Source organism: Doryrhamphus excisus, linkage group LG8 (genome assembly GCF_037039965.1).
Source record: "Doryrhamphus excisus strain RoL-2023G ecotype Guam linkage group LG8, RoL_Dexc_Guam_v1.1, whole genome shotgun sequence".
In the NCBI taxonomy this organism is placed as follows: Eukaryota; Metazoa; Chordata; class Actinopteri; order Syngnathiformes; family Syngnathidae; genus Doryrhamphus; species Doryrhamphus excisus.
Genome location: NC_136364.1, coordinates 9,039,251 through 9,066,450, shown reverse-complemented (window position 1 = coordinate 9,066,450; position 27,200 = coordinate 9,039,251). Strand labels below are relative to the sequence as shown.

Below are 27,200 nucleotides of genomic sequence, written 5' to 3'. Positions count from 1 at the left end.
TAAGCCTTATATATTTTTGAAATAATATGAGCATAAACATGACAAAATGAAACATTTGCTGTTTTTGTTAAACACGTATGTTACGTAAAATGTTGTTGCTTTATAATTCTGTCAAGTATTACACCTGGCGCCCCTGCTATTCTGGCTAACTTCCTGCTAGCCTGGCTAACCCCCTGCTAGTCTGGCTAACTTCCTGCTAGCCTGGCTAACATCCTACGAGTCCAGCTAATCTTCTGCTAGCCTGACTAATCTCGTGCTAGCCTGGCTAACGTCCTACAAGTCTGGCTAACTTCCTGCTAGCCTGGCTAACCCCCTGCTAGTCTGGCTAACTTCCTGCTAGCCTGGCTAACATCTTACGAGTCCGGCTAATCTACTGCTAGCCTGACTAATCTGCTAGCCTGGCTAACGTCCTACAAGTCTGGCTAACTTCCTGCTAGCCTGGCTAACCCCCTGCTAGTCTGGCTAACTTCCTGCTAGCCTGGCTAACATCCTACGAGTCCGGCTAATCTCCTGCTAGCCAGACTAATCTCGTGCTAGCCTGGCTAACGTCCTACAAGTCTGGCTAACTTCCTGCTAGCCTGGCTAACCCCCTGCTAGTCTGGCTAACTTCCTGCTAGCCTGGCTAACATCCTACGAGTCTGGCTAACCTCCTCCCAGCCCAGCTAACTTCTTACGAGTCTGGTTAACTTCCTGATACCCTGGCTAATGTCCTGAGAGTATGGCTAACGTCCTGCGAGACTGGCTAACTTTATTCTAGTCTGGCTAACTTCTGTTTTGTTCCGTGAAGTTGCAGCATTTCTCTCAAGCAGATGTTTTGTTGGTTTGTTGTGCGTTTTCGGAATTTGCATGTTTTTCTTTTGTGTTTGTTTTAGATCCTGAAGCGTTTATGTGATTGCAGTATTTTTAATTTGCAGCATCTTACCACTACATTTGTTTTATGGTGTTTATGGTTTTGGATCATTTTTGCTTTTGGAGCATTTTCCGCATTCTACCTTATCACACACACACACACACCCATACACTGGTTGCCTCTCAGTTACAATCTGAAAGATTTATGAAGTCTCCCTTTGTCGTCCATCACTTCCACTTCAGGCCCTCTCATGTTTGACATCATCTGTGTGTGTGTGTGTGTGTGTGTGTGTTCATCCTAACACCTGCTGATGCTGCTGACACCCTTCATCCTGATTTTTCTCCACCGCCACCTTCATCTCAGGTGCCATCAGCCTCTCAAGGTGATGAACTCGTCCAATGGTGATGGGAGGTCAGCAAGGGGTGGCGGAGATGTGCTTTCATCCGTCATATTGTGGAAGTTGGCTTTGTGTTTTTACTGACCTAAATGCCCCTGGAATATGGACTTTTGTCCCTCAAGACTTGTTTCAAATGATGTTACTCATTAATGTCCATGCTCTGGCCTCCATCTTGTTTGCCTCATGTTTATGTTCAGACAGTCCATAAAAGTAAGTGCAACAATCCAATCATGGTGTCTCCTTAACAGTATATAATAGGTTGATGACATCATCATCATTGTTAAGCGTAATCTCTGTGTACTTTGACATGCAAATAGGTGAGAAGCTGCGCAAGGGTGTCGTTAGCGAATCAATGCTAACTCGCACACTGCTAATATGGTTATGACCGCCTTCAGAGGATCGTTGAAATCAATCTTAATAAAAGCGCAAAAGTCGATGGGCGACCCCGCTCAGAGATGCGATCTTTAGACAATCATCTTTGCTAACGTGCACACCAACGGTCCCCTCGCTGTGTGTTGTTTTTCTTAGTTATATGACATACGTCTATCTTGTATCCAAACGGCCCATGTAGACCTTTATGTATACGGAGACCTTTTTTTCTATAAATATGTAGGGCTGGGCGACCAAAACCCATATGCTGATATATTTAGCTTGAATATCGATATCCCAATATTTTACCACAGAATGAGTTTACACAAAAGCCAAAGGAAACGTTTTATTAAAATGTAAACAATCTTACAGAAAAATAGCCTCTGAAATAATACCTCAAAATAATCTCATTTTAAAATAAATATTAAAAAAGTTCAATATATCATGGTTGAAACCATATTTAAACAGCAGCCTTTATACTGTTATTTTCCTTCTTCACTCTTCCGCTATGAAGCCAAAAAAAAGCAGCCCACATCCAGTTTTGTGTGTCATCGCTAATGAAAAACATTTTGTACAAATATTTCTGCATCATGTTCATACATTTTTCTTAATATATCAGCGTATAATATATGCTGATTTTAAGTCATTATCTACGTATACACATACATATATATACACAATATATATATACATACATATATATGCACAATATATATTATATAATATTATATATAACATATATACATACACAATATATATATATAGTATACATAGATAATGACTTTAAATCAGCATATATTACAAGAAAAAAATATATATATACACATTTATGTTTTCAAAGTTATGGTATTTTCTCTCTTATTATTTTGTATTTTATACTTGTAAAATGACTTTTTCCTTTTTGGGAACTGCTGTGTGGTGATTGTGTTGAACAGGTTGTGTAGACGCAACCTTCTCGACACTGACAGCCAATTCTTTCTCTCATCAGAGCCTCCAATCGGCTGTTGGATTGCTCTGTCGCCACACATCCCCGTAATAAACCACCTTTGCCCAATGTGTGTGAGCACCCCCGTCCCAATGAAAGGGATGAGATGTTTGATGATAAAGAGGGACGGTGCAGCAGCGTTAGCATCTCAACCATCGTCGGTTTACTGGTCGCGCTGCTTGCTGCCACATACTGAAAAACCCATGTGGATATTTTTCATTTTCTGAAAAGGCTAAAATCAATCCAACATAGCCTGCATCTTGGCTTTGTGTTACTGAAAAAGCATATTAGTATTATCATGGTGGAGTAGCGATATTTTGTCCCTTGCAGTTAATTGGCTCCAGACCAATTAGTGAATTTTGTAGGATTTATTCCTTACATAATCTGTTTAAAACACAATTTAAACACAATTTTTAGCCTTATCAGAGCCCTCTGAACATGAAATAACACCCCTATAGTCACCTTTACACTCCTATTACCCAATATAGTAGACAGAATAAGAGAAAATAAGACATTTAGGACATACAAATGTAAATGTGTTTTTCATGACTTCAGAAGCACCATTTAGTTCCAGTTCTGTAGATGTAGTGCAAAGTCTCGAACCTTTCTTTGACTCTTGTGTTGACGTCATGAGCGTGAATTATAAATAAAGATTAGTTTGAAATGACACGGAGGCAATGAGGCAGGTGTCATATTGACAGGAATGTTATTACAAGGTATTGATCGGTGGGGGTTCTCTTAGGCCTTCCACTCATGATGACATTTGTCAGCCTGGTTAAACATGGACAGAGCTCTAAGGCGGGGATGTCCAAAATCTTTCCATGAAGGGATGAGAACCAAAAGAAAAACTGAAGGATGCCACGGAAAGCTCCAACAACTCCAACAGCGTGAGAGAGCAGAAGTACTTGAATACTGTCAGACTTGTTTCACGTAATTGACTTTGATTTGGCGCATGCGTCGGTAATCCAGACCACACTACACACTTTCTGTCTCACTAACCTCTGTGAATAAATTTTTTCATTGCATATCTCTCTCAAAAAAGGGACTTAGCTGTGAATCTTTCCTGTGCGGTGTGCTCAAGCGCGGCCATCTTGCGCCAAGTCTAACGTGCACACTTTCAACACATGGACATAAGTGCATGTTTCCAACCACGCCCGTCTTTGCCTTTGTGTGCGCCCTGCAATATCGCCTTCCATCTTATCTTGAGTCATCCATCAATGTCTGCTTGTGCAGTGATGCCCATACCATCACCGTGCCGCACACACACACACACACACACACGAAGGTCAGTGAAAGGTGAATCTTTGATTGCAAATAAATACTAACAATATAAAGCAGGGGTGTCCACACTATTCCCACTGAGGGCCATGTAATTAAAAATCTATTGGGATAGTTTTTATTTTCTAAAAAAGGTACAATAAAACCAACTTTCAGTATATATGCTATATATGCGATATTTTTGGAGTTAGAGTTAAAAAATTTTTTAAGACCTTCTCAATATGAATTGTAATATTATTAGAGCCCTCTACACATGAAATAACACCCCTATAGTCATCTCTACATGCCTATTATCCAATATAGTAGACATAATAAGAGAACATTTTAGGACATATATTTGATTTGTGCTTGTGTGTTTTGCAGTAAATGTGTCCTGGTGCTGGGAAGCAGGAAGTGATGTCGTGGGTTTGGTTTTCGCTCGGTGGTCACAGGAGTCACCCTTGTTAGGGATTATTGTGCCAGTGATGGAATCATTCAGAAGCCTGTTGTTCCAGTTATAAAGTCTGGTGCTTGTGTGTCTCAGCCAACATTACAGCGACATTACTGACACCTAGTGACCAGTGTGGAATCACGTCTCATCACAATGTCTTTGAACGAGTCTTCTGAATGTCTTAGATTTGTATTTGACATCCTTTAGCCATTTTTATGCTTGAAAATGCTTCATTTGCTTGAATATGTGTATTTTTTTGACAGATAATAGGCCGTATTCAACCATAAAACAACATGATTACTTCATGTATTTTTTTATTTTATTTTTTATTAGTTGTGAGTGTGAATGGTTGTTTGTCTATATGTGCCCTGTGATTGACTGGCGACCAGTCCAGGGTGTACCCCGCCTCTCGCCCGAAGACAGCTGGGATAGGCTCCAGCACCCCCGCGACCCTCATGAGGAAAAGCGGTAGAAAATTAATGAATGAATGAATGAAGCAATTTGAAGTGCGATGTGGGGAAGGGATTACTGTATAATAAAAAGTGTTAGCTGATACGTTTTCATCATCTGTCCACTAAATTGATATTTTTATTTATTTCAGGACAGCTGAAGCCTGGCCCCTCCCCCCACCCCATGACTTTGATTTGGGTAAGTCGGCTTGCTCTGAGTGTTCATCAGTCTCCACCAATTGACCGCTGTTGTGTTGTCAAGATGGAACCCTGTAGCGGTTTCATCATCCTGCCTAACCTTGTTAGCTCCAGGGATAAAATGATCACGTTGTCCTGCATGCTGGTGTCCAGTGGTGTGTTCTTGGATGCCTGCTAGTGTGTACACGCTAGTGCACATCGATGGCTCTGCGTTACGCCGTCAGAATAATTGAAGTTTGATCAATAATCCTCCTGCAAGGAGGCGATACCATCACTGCTATGTGCGAAAGACCAAAAATCTGTATTTTTGTTCATCTTCCATTGTTCTCCCTCTTTAATGGCATTTTTTGTGTGTGAAATTCCTCCCTTTTGACCACCGGAAGCATTTCCAACTAAGCAAGATTACATTATCCAGGATCTCTCTGAAAGAGACTCAATATTTTCAGTCTGTTTTATGGGCACTGGAAACGCTGTTTCACCATGTGTCTCTGTAAACATACAACCCCAGACGCTGACAGAAATAAGCCAGGCTCTCCAACGACCAGCAACACGGGTGTTTTTATCAGCAAAAGCCACATAGTGAAAATGAACGGATATTGTGGAAATCAGGGGTCACCAACCTTCTTGGGTACTGATTCATGCTAAGGGCTACCATTTTGATACACACTTCTCAAATAGCCAATTTGCGTTTCACTGCACTGTATGTTATTATTAGTAACTCATGGTATTAATCTATCCTACTGCAATACTTCTAAAGCCAACATCAACACAAATACACAGCAACATTACATCTCAGCTATAAGCAGTACATTAAACACACCGAAATAGCATGCTAATAATGGCAGGGATTGGGGCAATGCTAACTTAGCTCAACAATTAGCGACCAGCTCGGCGGCTGGATCACAACACACTCCGATATCAGATTGAAGGAATGAGAAATAACCAGGTTACTCACTTTTATGGACGTACAGTGTTTAGGATGAACATCAAATGTTACGACAACTCTGAAAGCTGCGAGGCCGCCCTGGTGCATTAAGGTGCCCATCGAGTGTCGTAATTAGGAGCTGCGTTTAGTCACATGGTAAAGTAAAGCAGCTAAAGAGAATGGGCACTAGTAAAAAATTTGATGCAGATTGGAGGTATGTGGTGCTATTTTTAGAACAACTCATGTGGTCTTTCGGAGGACCTGAGGGTAAATAAATATGCTAATATGCATGAAAAAATTGCATCTCATCATTGTGAGATTATTATCACCATAAAATTTCAATCTTTGCCCTTTTTTACCAAATATTTTTTCTTTTTTCCAAATATTTAAACTTTCTTCTTGTAATATTATGACTATATTCCCACAATATTATAACTTTTCCCCAATTTATTTTGGCAAAGATTACAGCTTTGTGTTGTTTTGTTTTTTTCTCATAAGAAATTACTACTAAAAAACATTTTTCTTTAATATTTCAACTATTTGCTACTATTTTCCTTCATATGACATAATATGACTTTTTCTCTTCATATTTTGTCTTTTTATTGGTAAAATTCCAGCTGTGTTTTTTTAAGCTTTCCAACTATTTTAACGAATGCTTGTAAAATATCTACTTTTATCTACTTTTTGAAGTTTCCCATGAAATGATGCTTTTAGGATGTACGGGACCACAGAAAGCACCCGCGGACCGCACTTTGGACACCCCTGATCTAGCCTTCCTCATGAAAATCAAAAGCATTTGGCCCAATCCCGGCACACCAAAGGCCATAGGATTGTCAATGAATGGTGATGCCATTTTCAGAGACAAGTGATTGGTCAGTAGGAGGCGCTGTGATAGGCTCTGATCCCTGAACATAACCTACTCCCGCCCCAAGTTAGCTCAACTGCTTAAGTTACTGTGCTGATGAAGTATATGCAGAGTTTATCGTCGTACAGGCCTCAGGTTAGCCTTTAGCGATGAATGTGTTGTAATTTGCATCAGTGCTGTTATTGTTAATGAAATACCTTGTTTATTGACAAAAACTCAAACAGTTTAAAAAGTCTGCAGAGTGAAATCAATAGTGCAATCATGAAATAAAAGCGAGACAAAGTACCACAGTAAAAGGATAAAAGCAATAGAATCCTAATGTGAAATAAATATAACATGACATAATGCAATATGTGTGAAAACTAATAACAGCGCCGATACAAACAAATGATATCATCTCCACATTGAATCACTTTTTGTCACTTTACAGCTTGTCCTCGCTCTCACACTGTCACACTTTTATTGCTCTTCTCTTTTAGCGCTTGTTGTTATTTATTTGTCTTTTTTTTACATGACTTCAGAAGCACAATTCTTTTGAATATTTTACTTTCGGCTCCGTTCTTGCAGCCTGCAGACGGAGTGCAAAGTAAGCAGGCTTTCTGTTCCAACAACCTTAAGAACCCCACGAGAACCTTTGTTTGACTCGTGTTGACTTCATGAGCGTGAATTATAAATAAAGCTTAGTCTGAGATGACACAGAGGCAGGTGTCATATTGACTGGAATGTTATTCCAGGGTATTGATTGCTCGCTTCTGTAAGGTCTTTGGACTCATGATGATGTTTGTCAGCCTCGTTGAAAATGGACAGAGCTCCAAGGCAGGGGTGTCCAACATCTTTCCATCAAGAAAACTTGAAGGATGCTGCGGCTCATTATGATGTTCTGCAAAAGTTGGTTTATTAAACCATCCAGTGTACATTTCTGAGGAACACCAATTTCTACCGCTTTTTCCTCACAAGGGTCGTGGGGGGTGCTGGAGCCTATCCCAGCTGTCGGGCGAGAGGCGGGGTACACCCTGGACTGGTGGCCAGCCAATCACAGGGCACATATAGACAAACAACCATTCACACTCACATTCATACCTATGGACAATTTGGAGTCGCCAATTAACCTAGCATGTTTTTGGAATGTGGGAGGAAACCGGAGTACCCGGAGAAAACCGGCGCATGCACGGGGAGAACATGCAAACTCCACACAGAGATGGCCGAGGATGGAATTGAACCCTGGTCTCCTGGCTGTGAGGTCTGTGCGCTAACCACTAGACCGCCGTGCCGCCACATAAAGTATTTGACAAATAAAAACTTGAAACCACTAAATAAAAACCACGTTCACCTTCAGTGAAGACGTCATTTTTGATGCGAGTGTTCCCAAAGTGCCGGCGAGACACCACGCCGACACCACCTTCCTGTTTTGCCATGAGTTATTTCTTGAATTCAATAACGTTTTGTAACTCAATAACCCAACATGAAGCAACACAAAGCCTCAAGTGCCAGCCTTTTGATAAAAAAGGTGGAAACCGAGTTAAATTCAAGCAATAACTCATGCAATACAGGAAGGTGCTGTCCGTGTTGTGTCTCGTTGCCACAACGCCTCTCCGGGAACACACACGTTAACAATCAGTGTAAAAGTCATCGTAAATGTTCATTTATCCATTAAATTCCTAATTTATGGGCATTTAGAATTGAATTATGCATGTAAAACTAGGAAAATGTGTTTTTGACAGTCAATGGCTATGTAGCTAACTTCCGGTTCCAGTTGCCATTTTGTTTGCAAGCTAGCTTCTTTGCTAGAAACTAAGGAGGTTTTGTAATTATAATACATTAAGAACACAGTTGGACTCGCACAATGTTTTAATAACACAACAAGATGCGCGCCATGTTGCATGCTAAGCAGAGAATTTAAATAAACCAGGGCAAAATTTTGTTAGAAATGGGCATTTACACTGCGACATGGTATGCTACGCTACGCTGAACCTCACATAGCCTTTTCTTTTCTTTTCAGTGTGACCTTAAAACTTGTTGGCAATGTTCTGATGTGGGCCGTCTTTAAGTTTATTCTTATAATATGCCACGGGGCAGAAAAAAAAGAAAAGAAAAAGAAACATCTGCAGTTGGCAAATGGCCCCCGGGGCTGCACTTCTAAGGTGTAGGTGATCGTCAGGAGTTGTTTCATCTCGGGTGCTTTTGCCCAGTTACAGTGATGGGCGGAGTATGTGGCTGTTGCCTCCTAATTGGCTTCCTGAGTGAAGACCATTGGGGAGTTGTAGACGTGTGCAGGGGTGGGATGGGGGTTGGGTGGGCAACTGAGATCCATAACAAGGATTTAATTGCCGGTGGCTCCCATTGACGGTGATGCCATACACACGTGCACTCCAAGCGAGTTTAAGATGTTCCTCCTGGCCTTGTGTGCACTCCACTAGTTGTACTTTGAAGACGCGCACACAAGACACTAATGAGGTCATGAAGAGCAGAGATGGAACGAGATGTTTGTCTTTATCACCAATTAGCCTCGGAGCCCGTAATACCACACATATATGCCCCCAATTCTCAGGGCATTGAATCGATCGGAGCTGGACTTTTCAGGTTGTCTTGAAGGTAGGGCCACGGCTCTTTATTATGACTTGCGTCCATACAGATGTACACATGCCCTTTTTTTTTAAAAAACTTTATTCAGACCTTAACACATCAACAGCAGTATTCAGTTTAAACACTCCGTGTCTTTCTGTCCCTTAAGGACTATTCACGGACATTCACAGGCACATACACCAAATCAGCCAAATGATTAGGTACACCATGCAATAAAAGCCGATGCACCCCCCCCCCCAACCTTTTCCAAGCTGATGATGCTGACTTTTCACTGCATTCAATGAACAATATGTTTATTGTTTTTTGCTCGAGTGTTTTGACAATCATGTGGCTTAATAAGGTAAGACAACATTTCTTTTACGTTCTACTGAGTCCTTCTCGTTAAGGAAGCTCTCGTCTTCTTCCTCTTGCACCACAACGGCTCCAGCCTCTCTTGTGTGCAGCACAAATTCCCAGATCTGGTTATCTAATCTCATTTGACTACGAATGACTGGAGGTTGTGGCCTTCAGTCATTATCACACTTGGGACACACATGTGCATCACACACATGGACACGCCCACTCAGTGTCAAGCTCTGTGGGTCTAACGCCATCCTTAACTTGCAAAGGCTGACAAGATCGTAGAGGACACTTGATCAACTTGACTTGAGTTGTATTCAACTATTGACAGGAGCATAGGTTAGCTTGATAACCTTTCAACCAAAGAGGAATTGCGTCAAATGACCAAAACACAGTCATAACTTAGCAAATAGCTGTGGTTGATGAATACATGAAAGTCACGTGACGCGTATTCTGAACAAAGAAGCCAAATTGGGAGGAACATAGAGTCTTCCAGGAACACATGCAGCCGCCATGTTGGCTCTGCAAATTAATGAGGGCAGAGAGAAGCCAGGACCATTGTAATTACTGAGGGCAGCTGCGGGGGGAGATGAATGGCTCCAAGTCCAACACACACACACTAAATAAAGTTTACTGAGCAACCAGAGAGGTGGCGGTGAAAGAATGAAGCTGGCACAGAGGGAAGGAAGGAAAGGACAAAGAAAAGAGAGGAGAGCGTGGATTTATGCTGCTGCTTTTCTGATCTAGTGCAGATATCTGACTTTTTCTTTATTTTTTATTTACTACTGATCCATATCTGATATCACTTCTTTTGATTGGATTTCAAAATATAGTTTGCTTTTCTGCTTATAATGCATATGGTGCACATCCAAACCAGGAGAACAAATAGTAAATGGGGCCACTTTAGCCATGTACACTGGCACCCCTGGAAGAAAACTGTCTCTAAAGTTGCAAAAAAGTCGCCTGCCTTCCTCACTGGGGCTCAATTTATCCAACATCACTTTGCTTTTTATTGTTTTGTGTGGCTTTATTTGCAACATTTATTCCAAAGGAAGGCACAGTGTCAACAATTCAGATGATTACACCTGTAATTAGGGATGTCCGATATTATCGACTCATATATTGGCATAAAACGTTATTATTAACGTTATTATTGTTATAGATACCGCCGATATCTGCATGCGAGTGACAACGTCATGCTCCACACAGAAACAAGCTTGGCAGTTCAGTATGTCCATGGTCTGAAGGACAAGTGTATGTAGTACTGTGGTCACTAGGCATTAGGGTCTCACTTTACAATAAGACAAAAATACCGTAGTTATGAGTAAAGTAGTTACTGAGGAACTAATAAAGAACTAATGAGGCACTAATGAGAAGTGGTAAAGGTTAGGTAGGTTCCTTCCTCATTAACAAGTGTAATTTTGTGTATCTTATTGTAAACTGTTACCTGTGTCTTCCTTTAATACTTCTAATCTGACATAGGAAGAATCATTTATATGGATGTTTGTGCTTTGATTGTATTATTTACTCTTGCTAATTTGGCCGCACGGTGGTTAGCATGGTTAGCATGGCCACATAGTCTGGAGATTGGGAAGAACTAGGTTTGAATCCTGGGCATCTCTATGTGGAGTTTGCATGTTCTCCTTGGTTGTTTGTCTATATGTGCCCTGTGATTGGCTGGCGACCAGTCCAGGGTGTTCCCCGCCTCTCGCCCAAAGACAGCTGGGATAGGCTCCAGCACCCCCACGACCCTCGTGAGGATAAGCGGTAGAAAATGAATGAATGAATGAATCAAACACTCTGTCTCAAAGAAAGTCATTTAAAAAGTCAGAACCAATAGTCAACATGTTCTCCTACTATCTAAGACAAGTTCGTCTTCTTGAATTAGGAAGATCCATCCATTCATCCATTCCCTACCGCTTATCCACACGAGGGTTGCGGGCGTGCTGGAGCCTATCCCAGCTGTCTTCGAGCAAAAGGCGATGTACACACTGGACTGGTCGCCAGCCAATCACAGGGCACATATAGACAAACAACCATTCACACTCACATTCATACCTATAGACAATTTGGAGTCGCCAATTAACCTAGCATGTTTTTGGAATGTGGGAGGAAACCGGAGTACCCGGAGAAAACCCATGCATGCACGGGAAAACATGGAATTGAAACATGGTGGAATTGAACTCCGGTCTCCTAGCTCTGAGACCTATGCGCTAATTGCTCGGTGTGTTTTATTTGTATTTAAATTCATCCAGTGATATCACAGTCAAAGAAGTATCATGTGTTCATTACATCAGGAAGAGCTGCTGCCAATATCCGTATTGGTGGATATTGGTATCAGTGAAGTGCTGAACCATATCAGTATATCAGATATCGGTAAGAAAGCCAATATCGAGCATTTCAACATCTAAGACAGTTAAGAATTAAAATATTTTCCTTAAAAGGTTTTATGCTGACCTTGGAACAAAAATTGTAAATGTATTTACATTACCTCTGACAGGAAACACTGATTCCAAATCAGAAGAAGATGTTCCACTGCAGCCCAAACACAGGGGTGTAAGCACAAGGACGTTATGCTGTTTGGTATAAGCAAGAAATTGAGACAAAACATAGAAGAAATGGGTCAAAACTATCTTTAGTGGTTGGTTTAAACACAGAATGATGTCTTCAAGCCTGTTATAGCGACAAGAGGAGGATAAAACAATCATCTCAAGGATGCAGCAGCATGCTACATCTCTGCAAGGCGCAAATCTAATCTCATCCAGTCTTCCAAATGGAAGGCGTGATCTGCAGAAGGACTCTCTGCTTCCACAGGCTCACGCGATACGGCGAACAAATTGTTTTTCAGCTTGCATCAGTCCGGCACGCTTGGGTGGTACCGCGATTCATTCCCTGCTTTAGATTGGAGGCAGTGCCGAGTAAACACTTTCTACTCAGGCATGTCCCTGTAAACCTATCCTTATGGGCCGGGAACTTCTTGCTGGATTGTGACACCGAGAACACCACAGCTGTTTATTATGTTATGGCCTTCATCTTATGTTCATATGACATCTTCATTGGAGCAGCCAGATTCCAATAAAAAAAGCTTTTGACAGCTCCATGACCAATAAATTCTAACCTTCTAACAAACATTTCTCACTTGTTTATATCTACTAAATTGTTAGTATCATTTCTGGACTATATAGTGCACCGGTATGTAAGTCACACCCAAAATTTTATTTACATACTTAAGCAGCACCTGTCTATAAACTGCAGGTATCGGCGTCATAGCATTCACAATACACAGAAACATTTAACAGTTCATTAAATAAATGTTTGTTTTCAAAACAGTGCTTCTTCAGCATCACAATCAAACATCCTCATAATTCGGTCATAATTTGGCTCCTTCATCATAGAAGTCTACAGTTTTTATTGGAAAATTTGCACACATTTCCAAACACAATGTCCCACTTCATGTTTAGTTCTATTTTTGGAACTAAACTCGTATTACCTATTTTCACTGCTTTTTTTGGCAGTAAAATGCTATAGCTGTTGATGTAAGAGTCGTTTTGGTTATTAGCTAAAAAGTTAAACCTAAACATAAATCAAACTCTTATGAGATACATACTTCTATGAAAAAAATTATGTTAATGTCAAACAACTATATATATATATATATATATATATATATATATATATTGTATACCGTATTTTCTGGACGATAAGCCGCTCCGTAGTAAAAGTCGCACAAGGCAAAAAATGCATAATTACGTATAAAAAAAACATACAAAAGTCGCACCGGCATATAAGTCGCATTTTTTGCAGGTAATTTATTTTACAAACTATTTGACCAAAACAGACATTACGTCCTCTTGGAAGGCAAGTTCTAACAATAAAATAATAGAGAACAGGCTGAATAGATGTAAGATATGCTAACACAATGGTTAGTCAGCTACACAAAAAATAAACATGAACAGAAAAGGTGTCCAGTGTTTATGTAACATAAACAGTTTTTTCATTTATAAGTCGCAGGAACAGCCAACCTATGACAAAAAGTGTGACTTATAGTCCGTAAAATACAGTATTCATTCATTCATTCATTTTCTACCGCTTTTCCTCACGACGGGGGGTGCTGGAGCCTATCCCAGCTGTCTTCGGGCGAGAGGCGGGGTACACCCTGGACTGGTGGCCAGCCAATCACAGGGCACATATAGACAAACAACCATTCACACTCACATTCATACCTATGGACAATTTGGAGTCGCCAATTAACCTAGCATGTTTTTGGAATGTGGGAGGAAACCGGAGTACCCGGAGAAAACCAACCCGGAGAACATGCAAACTCCACACAGAGATGGCCGAGGGTGGAATATATATATATATATATATATATATATATATATATATATGTGATCGGTCCTAACCACCTTCGCCATCGGGACACCCCTGGACTACAGTACCCGCCAGGCCGCCCCTGAAAGGCATGGCAGCAACAAGGCAGTGTACTGGTCTTATTATGGAGATGGAAAGAATGCATGCAGATTGAGGAATTCATTTTTGTCTTGTTTGCATCGGGCGGGGTCAAGTTGGGAAGTGAACCAGAAAATGTCATGTTTCTGATCGTCGTGCCTCGGTGGAGGTTATCATTTCAAAGGCAGACTTTTTGATGCAGCTCATTGACTTGTGTGCTTAATCAAGTGTCTGCCGTAAGTCCTTTAACAAGGCATCGTTTGATGCCGCTCCTCCATCAGTCCACGCTCCAAGCATCAATTAAAAGTGTGGGGGGATGCAGAGAACCTGTCCTTCCTTTCTCAGGCCACGCTACAATGGCTTCGGTGCTCGTTACATAAACACGCAAGTGATGTCTTCCTCTTCGGATCACTGCATCCAAACACTCCTCCGCCTCGCCTCGGTTTTTCCCACTCTCATTTGCTGCTAATTGTATTCATCTTCAATGGTGCACATTCTCTCCTAATTATGCAGCGTTTATTTAACCATCTGACATTCTTCCTCATTGCTCTCTTGTCAGAGCGCTCTTGTTGTTCTGCTCCGTCGCCGCCTCCCTCCTCGTCATTTGTCACACCACGGGACGGCTCGGCCTTTGTCTTCGCTCGTTGTTTTTTTTTTCCCTGTCAATCTGCTTCACTCCGATCTACCTTCTTATTCATCGCATTTGTATGGCTGCATGTTCAACTGTGCTATTTTTGAAAATGCTGCACAAGCACACTGCATTAAATCATGGAAGTGGAGGGTGAAGAAAGTCCTCTGGGTGTCATGTGGGCTGTGTGTCAAATGTTAACATCTTGGTAGGGATGTAAATGTCCACAGAGGCGCCGCATCAGCACCGCAGCAGCTATGAAGGTTTAACGATGGCCGCTGGAAACTGCCTCACACATCTTATTTTCATTTAGATAGAAAATCCCATCCTCGTAACGCTCTTACGCATTCATGCAATTACTTTGGCCCTAATACATGCGCCGATCAATAATGCCTTCCTTTGGGTGGATGGCGTACACAGATGCTACAGACACTGTCGCAATGTTGACTATACATGTCTATCCTTTTTTTTAATACACAATACTGACCCCTACAGGACAGTAGAAGTGTTTTGGTGTGTTATTTAAAATTGTATAAACTAAGCAGAACCACATAAAATGTTTTTTTAGCAGCCCTCAGTCTCCTCTTAGATAAAATTAGTCAGAATTAATAAATACACACGCTAACATTAGGTTTATCCGTTGCTATTATACTCCACATCATCCACGTGGCTGCGGTGTTATTTTTTTTTGCAGCCCACAGTCTCCTCTTGGATAAAATTTGTCAGAATTAGTTTTTACACACAGTAAGGTTAGAATTAGCGTGTTGCTCTTACACTCCACAGTCTTTACTTTGATGCAGTGCTCCATTTCGTGCAGCCCGTAGGCTCCTCTTGGATAATTTTTTTTGGATGAATTAGTAATTACACGCTAATTTTATCTTAGCTTGTTGGTATTATACTCTACAGTCTTCACTTAGGGGGCGGGGCTAAAATTTTTGCTGCCCTCAGTCTCCTTGTGGATAAAATTGCTCCACTTGGACAAAATTTGTCGAAATTAGTAATTATGTATGCTAAAGTTGTCTTAGCCAGTTGCCATTATACTATGGTATTTAATAGTCTCCGCTTTGCTGCGGTGATATGTTTTCTTGCTGCCCTCAGTTTCTCTTTTCATAAAATTAGCCATCCTAGAAACTATAAGTAAACATAAAGTCGTCTTAGTCTGCAGACAGCCTTGGCCATACGCCATAAGAGTAAGTCATGTTGCTGTCAGGTCAGAAAAAAAATCGAGACAAATCACAGTTTCAGGTTTTGGTTTTCAAGTGTGTTAGATAAGCCTGTTTGCAAATGCAGGAGCTTTGCCCCACCTCCCTTCCTCTTTCTACCAGCAGCCTGAGGATTGTTCAAATAAATGGATCCAGGAGCTCTCCAGGGTGCCAGGTCCTTTCCACTGAGGTCCATATGCAAGCCATCCACCCAGCATCTTGTCTTGTCTAAGCCTGAGTGGCGTACACTTAGGCAGCAGCCATTTTCCCCTCATCCAGTTAACACCATGCAATCACATGTGCGGTCTGCGGCCGCATTGCAAATATTTGCATTTAAATGGGAACCCAGCCGCGGGGCGTAGCAAGCGATGTCTCCAGTGTGCCCACCCCCACTATGAGTAATCAGTTTCATCTTCACATAACAGCGGATCACACACATGAGCCCTGATCCAGTTAAAGTGCACGCACGTTTTCATATAAGAAGCTCTCTTCAGTGTCAGCAGGCATCTCCACAAGAACACCACAGTGTCACATGTCAGGATTAACACGCAACCTAAGCAGCCCGGTTGCTACCGGTGCACCACTTCAGTAGGTTTTGCGCAGAAACAGATTCGAATATTATTTCTGTAACACAAATATACTTTGTTGTCTTAGATCACACAGGGAAAAACCGAAGGACGGGTAATTTTATATACGGTATACTGTCCTCTTTTTACACATTGCACTTTTCAACAGAGTTGGCTTGATGTGATTAATGTGTTGATTGTGGCCGGGCCGCGTTCAATAACACTCCCAATGGACGCATTGATTGCTGTCACGCCAATGATAGTTAATGGCTGCTGGAGAGGAGCACCTCTGTCACGCCATCAGTTACATTCAAGTCTTTTCAGAATATTTACACTGCTGTGAAAGTGTGTGCCCCCACGCTTTATTATTAAGGGAGAAAACAATCCAAACATGCATGGCCCTGTGTGAGAAAGTGATTGCCCCTACCCATTCAAACGTAACTTAAATGAGATTAATCGCTTTGGGCCTGCAGCAAACCACCCCAAGAGCCATTATCCACAAATGGCCACAACATGAAGCAGTGTCTGACCAACCAAAATGACCCCAAGATTTCAGCGGCAACTCATCCAAGAGGTCACAAAAGACCCCACAACAACCTCCAAAGAACCGCAGGACTCATGTGCCTCAGTTAAGGTCAGGGTTCATGACTCGAACATAAGAAAGACACAGGACAAAAACAGCCTGCATAGCAGAGTTCCAAGATGAAAACCACTTTTCAACAAAAAGAACAGTAAGGCTTGTCTCAATTTTGCCAGAATACATCTTGAAGATCCCCAAAACCTTTGGAAGGTGTGTGTCTCATTACATCTAAGTAACACCACATTTCTGAAAAACAACAACAAAGTAGCAACAGTAAAATGTGGTGGTGGTAGTGTGATGGTCTGGGGCTGTTTTGCTGCTTCAGGACCTGGAAGACTTGATATGATAAAGGAAAAATCCTGAAGGAGAATATCCGGCCATCTGTTGGTGACCTCAAGCTGAAACCAAATGAAGACTTTAGAGTGGTCTAGTCAAAGTCCTGACCTGAATCCCATTGAGATGCTGTGGCATGACCTTAAAAGCTTCATGCTTTTTGTGTTTAGTTGTGTTGTCATTGACTAATATTTAAATTTGTTGATGATCCGACACATTTATGTGTGACAAACTAACACATTTTCAACACACTATATACGGAATATGGTTTGCTCCTTCTGACCATGAAGGTACGCCAATACAAGAAGTGTATTGCCTGTTTTGCTATGATAGCAATTTTTGCTAACCCTAACCTTACTGAGCTTCTCATTATAATGGCGTACAATCTTGGTAAAAGCACCACTTTTCATTCGTTTCTCATGTTTTGTGAATCTGTAGTTAATAAGTGTAAATGAGCATTAAAGCTGTTTTAAAGTTCTCTGATTGTCACTTGCTCGCTTAGTGACAAATCTTTCCGCTGTTAAATAAAAAGCTTCTTAACGGCTGCTTCTCAACATCAGTGTGAAATGATATGACATTATCGGTAATGACCGTCTGATTAGTCATTCTAAAGCATGGCTTTATTTCACCCTGAGTTTGATCAAATGGATTTCTTAATTTAATACCGTCCATCACGCTCCTTCGGCAGTAAGAGTTGGAATGAAGAGTGAACGGCTTTCAAGGCCTTGCACAGCTTCTGTTATTTATTCGTTCTAACTTGAGCCAATCATGTAAATTCATGAATTCATTCCTCATTAGGATGGCAGGGGTACTGTAAGCTGGAGCCTATCCCAGCTGACATTGAGCGAGAGGTAGCGTTATTCACACTCGCATTCATACCGATGGTCAATTTAGGGTCTCCAATTAACCCTGTGCTTCTCCATTATTACCTGTCATGATGCAAATTGCGGCGGCACGGCGGTCGAGTGGTTAGCGCGCAGACCTCACAGCTAGGAGACCAGGGCTCAATTCCACCCTCGGCCATCTCTGTGTGGAGTTTGCATGTTCTCCCTGTGCATGCGTGGGTTTTCTCCGGGGACTCCGGTTTCCTCCCACATTCCAAAAACATGCTAGGTTAATTGGCGACTCCAAATTGTCCATAGGTATGAATGTGAGTGTGAATGGTTGTTTGTCTATATGTGCCCTGTGATTGGCTGGCGACCAGTCCAGGGTGTACCCCGCCTCTCGCCCGAAGACAGCTGGGATAGGCCCAGGACCACCCGCGACCCTTGTGAGGATAAGCGGTAGAAAATGAATGAATGAATGATGCAAATTGATCACATGTATTTATTTATCTGTACAGGCTGAACTTGAAACTAAATGCAACAAAATGGAGAGTATACAAGCGTATTCAAGTGTCTTCCATCTCCACACAGAGATGCCCAACAAAGGTTGGAACCCAGTTCTTGCAGATCTCCTGCCTGTGTGGCGGACATGCTAACCACTCGGCTGCCATAAAGCAATGTGAAATAATTATGCAGAATAATTTTCAAAAACAACAAATAGATGTGGGCGGCACGGCGGTCGAGTGGTTAGCGCGCAGACCTCACAGCTAGGAGACCAGGGTTCAATTCCACCTTTGGCCATCTCTGTGTGGAGTTTGCATGTTCTCCCCGTGCATGCGTGGGTTTTCTCCGGGTACTCCGGTTTCCTCCCACATTCCAAAAACATGCTCTATGACTCCAAACTGTCCATAGGTATGAATGTGAGTGTGAATGGTTGTTTGTCTATTTGTCTATATGTGCCCTGTGATTGGCTGGCCACCAGTCCAGGGTGTACCCCGCCTCTCGCCTGAAGACAGCTGGGATAGGCTCCAGCACCCCCTGCGACCCTCGTGAGGAAAAAGCATTAGAAAATGAATGAATGAATGAACAAATAGATGTTTCTCGTTCATCCTGACGATATTGAATTCTGAATTCTGTTTCCACCTTCTTGAGAAACACGCATACTCCTGTTCATTGAGGCTGAGCTTGGGTGAACTGACTGCTGATGTAGGATTACCGGTCCTGATGTGAAAGTTTTATTTTTTTATTTTTGGTATAGTCTTGGATGGACGATTGAACTGAGAAGTGTGCTTTTCGTTTTGCCGCTGTGGCTGTCAAGCTGCTAGCATAGCAGCGCTAACATCTGGCCGACCGAGCTGTCAACTGTCAAAATGGTGTCGCCTCGTTGGCATTACCGGCATGACGCCAAAAACAAGCTTGGCAGCAGAAGAGGTCGAGGACATAAAAAAAAGTCGCTCCACTTCGTGTCAGAGGAGCTAACTGTTGTCAGAAACCGAAGCTACTGCGCCTCCAGAGCGCTGACAAGGACCGACAAGGACCGCTCAGGGCCCACATTCACAAATCCTCTCAGAGACCCTCTCAGAAAGCTCCAAATTTAAAAATCATAGCTTAGGAGTGATGAAGGAAGTTCCTGAGAGCAACTCTGAGCAAGGAAGGGACATAAACTTGGTGAGGAAGTGTGGTCTTCTCAGAGCTGTGATTGGTTGTTACAAAAAGGGGGATAGACCAAAAAAGACCTGGCAATGAATGGACAGTAAAGTCAACCGATCTCTTATATATAAAAGGAAACCTATTATGCTCATTTGTATTGAGTTGAGGACTCTTATAGAGCATCTAGCTTTCTAGATCTTCCATAATCTGCACCTATTCCAGCTCTATTTCTGTGGATTTTCAAAATGGTCTGTTTTAATTTATTCCACCCACAACCCTCCTCTGGGCACGCCCAGTCTACTGTGATTGGTTACACTCAACTTGTACAGCTAAAGGCTTGTAGGCTGGAAAGTAGGCACGCCCATATAAGGAAGTCCGGCCCGCTGTGAAACCGAGCGTTTAAAGCCATCCCAAACTGGGGCTCACTTCCAAATGAGTGTAACAATTTTTGCTCGATGCCGTGGCAGCTGCACCTCTGTGGCTCTGTGTTGTGTATTTTTTTTTTGTTTGATGTGGAGAACGGAAACGACCACGATTGTGGTGCTGACACAGGACTACTTTACTCCCACCTCACATGAAGGAAATAGACCTGAAGGTCAGACATTAAAAAAATACCCAACAAGAATTGCAACCAAGCGGGACGAAAAGAACAGAAAATGCGGCAAACAAACTACAGCAACCCCTGCTGGCACAATTAAGCCACTGGCTACATGAGCAAACCTCATTATCTGAAGTGTTGGCATTGTTAAACAGGATTCTGATTGGAGGAAAATAGAACTGTTGCTCCCAGCTGGGACCAAAATACATTGCCTACTAGTCTGAAATTAACACTCAAGATGCATAAGACTTTGATCTGTAGCTCCCATGAAAACAACCAAAGACGTCAATAGACATCTTTGGCAGTGAACATTACTTTTTGAAAAATTGTCTATTGACACTTTTGGCAGTTTTGAAAGTCCTCCTCCCCAGTCCTAACATTTTATTAGCTGAGGAACTCTCTTAAAGGGGAACTGCACTTTTGTTGGGAAATTTGCCCATAATTCCCAATCCTTATGTAAACATAAACACATATTTCTTTCCCCTTTCTGTGCATTCTAGCGCAAGAAGATTAGTTAATATGAGCTAGCTAACAATGGATATCATGGATGCAATAGCCCTCACAAAAAAAAACTAAAAAAACGCCAATAGTGTTCCATTTACATTACGGACTTCTTTACTTACCAAGCAATAATGATATTGTTATTGTGGCAGCTAACACGGAAAACTATATTTTCCATATATATCTTTTTATATCTTTTTATATCTTGCGGACTAACATGGCGCCTCGCTAGCGGCTCATGTCAGTGTGCCTCACAGACCTTCAATTTTGCTTGTTTGTTAGAGGCTTTTTTAGAAGGCTTCTTAGTCAAAATAGGTGTGTCCCAATGACATGTATTGTTAGCTAGCTCATATTAACTCGTTATCTGGTGTTATAATGAAAAGAAAATAAAGAAATATCATGTTTAATTTCCAGATTGAGAATGAAACTTCCCCCAAAAATGCAGTTCCCCTTTAAGGCCTAAGGCCTAATGTTATCTTAGCAAGTAAAAATTCGAAGAAAATTCTTGGAATCAGAGGAATGAGTGACACCACTAAGAGCTGCTTTATGAATACGGCCATAGAGCACAGAGGTAACAATACTCTCGAATGAATGACGTTTAGGAGCCATTATGCTTTGTTGTGCTAGAGTTTATTTGGCTTATTTTGGTGCTGGTCTTTCAGTTTTCTTGGACGAATATTGGTGGCGCACGATAATAGTGTGGCGGCACACTATTTAAGTGTGGAAGTGACAGGGCATTGGTTCGGGTGACTTGCGGTCACACGGTTTCTACCGCTCGTACCATACACACTCACCTGGACAATTAGCTCCACATTGGCCGCGCTACAACCTGATGACATACACCACCATTTCTATGAGCAACTGATTCATTCATTCATTATTGTGTAATCAACAGGACTATACCCAATCATCTGTCCGGAGTACGGTATGACCTGGATCCCTCACACCCAGGCAGAAAGACAAGCATGTTACATATGAAAACCGAGGCAAAATCTGGAATGGAAGTGTGACTATTTATGATGTGATGCTTTTTTGGACTCCCTGAGAAAGAAAGAAAGAATAAAAGGAAGGAAGGAAGGAAGGAAGGAAGGGAGGGAGGGAGGGAGGGAGGGAGGAAGGAAGGAAGGAAGGGAAGAAGGAGGGAAAGAAAGAAAGAAAGAAAGAAAGAAAGAAGGAAAGAAAGAAAGAAAGAAAGAAAGAAAGAAAGAAAGAAAGAAAGAAAGAAAGAAAGAAAGAAAGAAAGAAAGAAAGAAAGAAAGAAAGAAAGGTGGAGTGATTTAGCTGATTAAGACAATCCCATCTATCAGTGTCAGGTCAGAGCAGGAGGAAATAATTGAAAGTGAACTCAGACGCCTCCCGTCTCTGCGATAATGGCGACGTGCATCGACCCATTTACCCATGACCTTTCGTGACACCGGGATGAAGAAAATGAAGATGATCGGAAGACAGAATGTTTATCGGCCACAGACGAGGTCACATCTCATTAACAGCACGTTTACATTTCTGAACGAGCGAGTAAGGGAGGGACACCACAGTCCACTGAGTGGCGTCAGACGTTCCTCACCTTGCTTGTGGGAGGAGCGAGGACACATCTCTTCTGTTAAATAGATATTGACACCAGCACCAAGAGGCTCCATTGACCTCTTAATAGAGGTCACGCCCTTGGCATAGCAATTTCACCGTCCGTGTCCTTAGAGAGGTCCACATGAAGGCTTGGATGGGTTGACAAACATGCTTCACAAGTGCCTGCACTTTTACTCAAAGAGAGGAGGTTATAACTACACACACACTCATTCACTCACACACTCATTCACACACACTCAGCAAGTGTTTTTGTGGTTTCTTTATGGATGATTGCTCAACTAATTAATGGACATCTTTGCAACGACCCATGTACTCATCCCCAGCCTCGCCTCACCCACGCAGTCTTCTTATGGGACATGAGCAGTGTAGTGCGCTACATAGCTGCTTTTTACACAGATGCTCCATTCATAGAAGTAATCTGTCCCGGGGTCAAAAAGTGGCCCACATGGAAGTAATTTCATTCTTTCATTTTCCTCACAAGGGTGCTGGAGCCTATCCCAGCTGTCTTTCGGCGAGAGGCGGGGTACACCCTGAACTGGTGGCCAGCCAATCACAGGCCACATATAGACAAACAACCATTCTCACTCACATTCATACCTATGGACAATTTGGAGTCGCCAATTAACCTAGCATGTTTTTGGAATGTGGGAGGAAACCGGAGTCCTCGGAGAAAACTCACGCAGAGAACATGCAAACTCCACACAGAGATGGTCGAGGGTGGAATTGAACTCCGGTCTCCTAGCTGTAAGGCCTGCATGCTAACCACTCGTCCGCCATGCAGCAATTTAACAATTTAACATCTTTATATGGCACACAAGTGTAAAAAGAAGTGAAGCAGCATTTACAGCATGATGGGGTCTAATGTGAGACCCCTGACTTAACTTCCTGTCTGTATTCTTATTTTCTTCTCGCCTTCTTTTTCTCTTAACGCTAAGGTTGGATGATACTGCAAATGTTGGTATCAAGTCGATACCAATCATATCTTGAACATGGAAATCCATTTAACCCAAAAAATACATCTTATCATCACTGGGGTCGCAGCAGTACGCTGGAGCCTATCCCAGCTGACTTTGGGTGACTTTGGGCCAGCCAATGGCAGGACATATATAGACAAACAACCATTCACACTCACATTCATACCATCCATCCATTTTCTATACCACTTATCCTAATGAGGGTCACGCATGTATGCTGGAGCCTATCCCAGCTGTCTTTGGGCGAGAGGCGGGGCAGGGCATATATAGACAAACAACCATTCACACTCACATTCATACCTATGGACAATTTCGAGTCACCTCGGGGAGAACATGCAAACTCCACAAAGAAAGATGCCCAAGCAGAGAATCGAACCCAGGTCTTCCCGATCTCCTGACTGTGCGGACTACATGCTAACCATGTGGCTGAAAAGGGATGCCAATTTTGGAAATATGAGACATTATTTTATTTATACACAGTTAGAAATCCTACATTTTTTAATGTTTAATGTGAGCAGAGATTTGTCCCACTGTTTCATGGACTTTGAACGCACCTTCTAGTTCTCCCACGCTGCACAGATAGCCTGCTATACAGTATTACATACATACATACATACATAATTCCCAGCTGTGGTGGATGATGATTCTGGTTACAGTTAGTGCTATTAATTTGATATTGTTCCTGTCATAGTTTTGCACTATCCATAATAAATAAGATAATATTTATACATTTCTTCTCAATATTTGCTCCCTTTTCTATACATCTATACAACTGCTGCCGCTGCGGTTCCTCAAACTACGGTGTCGGTCGAGGGTCAAACAGGACGTTCGCATGTTAATCGCGTGCCAAAAACACTGGACACCCTCGGTACCAATAGGTATCGATATTTGAATCAACCCGCCCACCACTCACCCCTACTTGTTGAGGTTGACGCTTATTTTTGAGGACATAGATAACAGAATGCCAACAAACATTATTCTTTTGATGGTCCAGTGGCATTCCACTTATGGAACATTTAATATATAGGATATTCTTGGAAGTGAATGTAACCTAAGCGGTGTTGATTCTTTTGCTTTTTGCAGCTGGCTGCTGAATAGAGCATCTATGTGGACCCAGCGCTGAGGAGGGAGCAGCAGAGACTACTGGTGAGTGTGGACCACCTTGATTTTATTTTGGAATTGTAGCAGTGGCACAGGTGGGAGGCCATTTTCACCAAAGAAATTTGTCAACAAGTGGCGTCCCGCTGACTCGCATATCCCGACCTGATGAGCTAAGAGTACAAATAGACCCCCCCTCAGTGCTGCAGCGCCCCCTAGAGAATGCCGCTTTGGGCAATGTCCATGTGGTCCATACCGAGAACCGCCATTGCCTGACCTACTTTTTTGATTGTCACTCCATCGTCAAACAAATAGAGCATTCAGACTCATGTGAGACTCACAATGACAGGCCGTGCATGTCGATCCGTCACACACAGCCGAGCCGTCCTGCAGGGAGGGATGTGTGCGTGATTGGCAGAATAATGCACATGGTGGGGAAGAGCTGATGTGTTCAAACAGGCAGAGAGCAGCAGCCTGGTGGCTTGGCGGGCCACAGCAATGCATTGTGGGGAAAAGTAGCAATAATGGCTCATTATGTCCTCGTAGCCGCCCAGCCGAGCTGTGATGAATGACCATTGTAGGAGGCCATTAGTGAACTAGGATTGGTGCTTTGTGGGTCTGCAAATCATTTTTTTATGTATTTAAAAAAAATGGGTGGGGCACCAATCACCGAGGTAAACTACAGTACTATGTCTCAGTCTGATTGTACACCTTTTATTCCCGCAGAGATAACTCACACACACGATAAAAGACCATTCGGATTCATTGTAAGTAAAGCTTACCGCTATCTAGACACAGCAGCAAACATCAACAGAATAGTGTAGATTCTGTTATTTCCCTTGACGCTAGACAGAATTCATATACAGTGCAAATGTGTGAAAAGTGCTGATTTCTTATTTTCTTATTTTTTTTGTGGATAATGGCTCTCGCTGTGGTTGGCTGGAGTCCCAAAGTTTTAAAAATGGCTTTATAACCTTTTCCAGGCTGATCGGTCTCAATTTATGTCAGCGACGTTAGTTTTTTTCTTTCTCAGTATGAAAAAAAGTTTAATTTAAAAACTGCATTAAATGTGTTCCGGTGCTTGTAGGGCAGCAGTGTCATGGCCGCTACGGTAGCCTCTGTTATTATTATCATTCTCATGATGTTATTATTACTGTGTTGCAAGAGCATTTAAACCTGCAATAACACACTGTACAATTACTGACACCTAGTGACCAATGTAGAATACTACATTCATAATTTCAATCATCTTCTAAATGGCCTGTTTATGCTTGAAAATGCTTAATTTAGGCAACAAATAAATGCTTTTTGCTTGAATATGCATATTTATTTATTAATAGTAGGCCATGCAGGAGAGGTGCTCGCATTAGTTCGCTCTCTTCCGGGGAAGCAACAGTCACATCCTCCAGCAGCCGGTGCTGATCCTGAGAATGTCTAAAAATATTCAATACCTCAAAGTGCAGTGTGCTAAATTAAACATGTGCCAGGAAGTCATTTGAGCGGTCTGTATATTGATTAGACAATAATAAACATTTGGCAGAGAGCGCTGCTCCGCTTGCTGCACAAACTATTTAGTTAATGAAAGCAGTGTACAGCAGCTCTTCATCATTTTGGACACGTGGAGCAGCCGAAAAGGCACTTTTTCTGTCTTGCTTCGTCTCCATGACAACTCAGCTGTGTCATGATGGAAGATGCAGGTGTGTGTCTGGGTGTGTTGCAGCAGCATGTTGTTATTGTCAAAGCTCTGTTTGCTCTCAGTTCCCCCCACGAGAGAATGGGACGCCGAGATCCGGGCTGGATGGGAAGAGACAGAAGAAATAGGCCAGGGAATAAACACACGTGCATGAGCACACACGTTTCCATCATTTTAGAAACACAAACCACACCTGAACACGACCTGCACCACCATTCTGGGTTGCACTACCTGAAGCTAAATATAAAATACAATCTTTAACAATATGCTTTTTATGGTGGTTGTAGTTTGTGGTGGTCTCCTTAGATGTGTGTATAATGAAGCATCCATTGTTGTAAATACACTACATGTAGTTTAAGATGGTCTCCATTCTTGTAAACATACTACACGTTTGGAACATGTGAAGCACAAACAAGCTTTTACAGGTTTTCATGTCCCCTGTTGCAGTCTTATTATACTGTCACTATAAAAGAGGATATATGCCACATACATGTACTGTCAATGTATGCAAAGATGTGCTCTTCATTGGTGTACGTGCACATAGAGTACATACTGTATGGGTGTTTTACTACTGCACTCATTCATCGTACAGGCCAGGATCGTCCAACCAGCAAGAAGCAGACTTGTTAATTGCACTATTCATTCTTTGCTCATGCATGTGTACGCCAAAAGGTGTGTTAAAAGCCTCTTGTGATGAATGGACGCAGAAGTAATAGCCCGTAGTCATGGAGGTGTGTGTTTAATTACAGCCAAGCACATGGAGGTTCACGGATAATTGTACTGCTACTGTCTACACAGTATTGGTGTGGAATATCTGACCCATTATTGCACTTTATTGGTTTGCAAGTAAGT

At 42.1% G+C, this 27,200-nt stretch overlaps 1 protein-coding gene across 1 annotated transcript in view; it reads left to right on the top strand.

Moving 5' to 3' along the window:
- The window catches only part of slc8a2b (solute carrier family 8 member 2b), a 65,758-nt gene that overhangs the window by 15,640 nt on the left and 22,918 nt on the right, over positions 1-27,200 (top strand). The window contains exons 2-3 of the mRNA XM_058080964.2: positions 4,911-4,957; positions 24,641-24,703. The gene's annotated coding sequence lies outside the window, so the exon portion shown is untranslated. The remainder of the gene's footprint in view (positions 1-4,910; positions 4,958-24,640; positions 24,704-27,200) is intronic.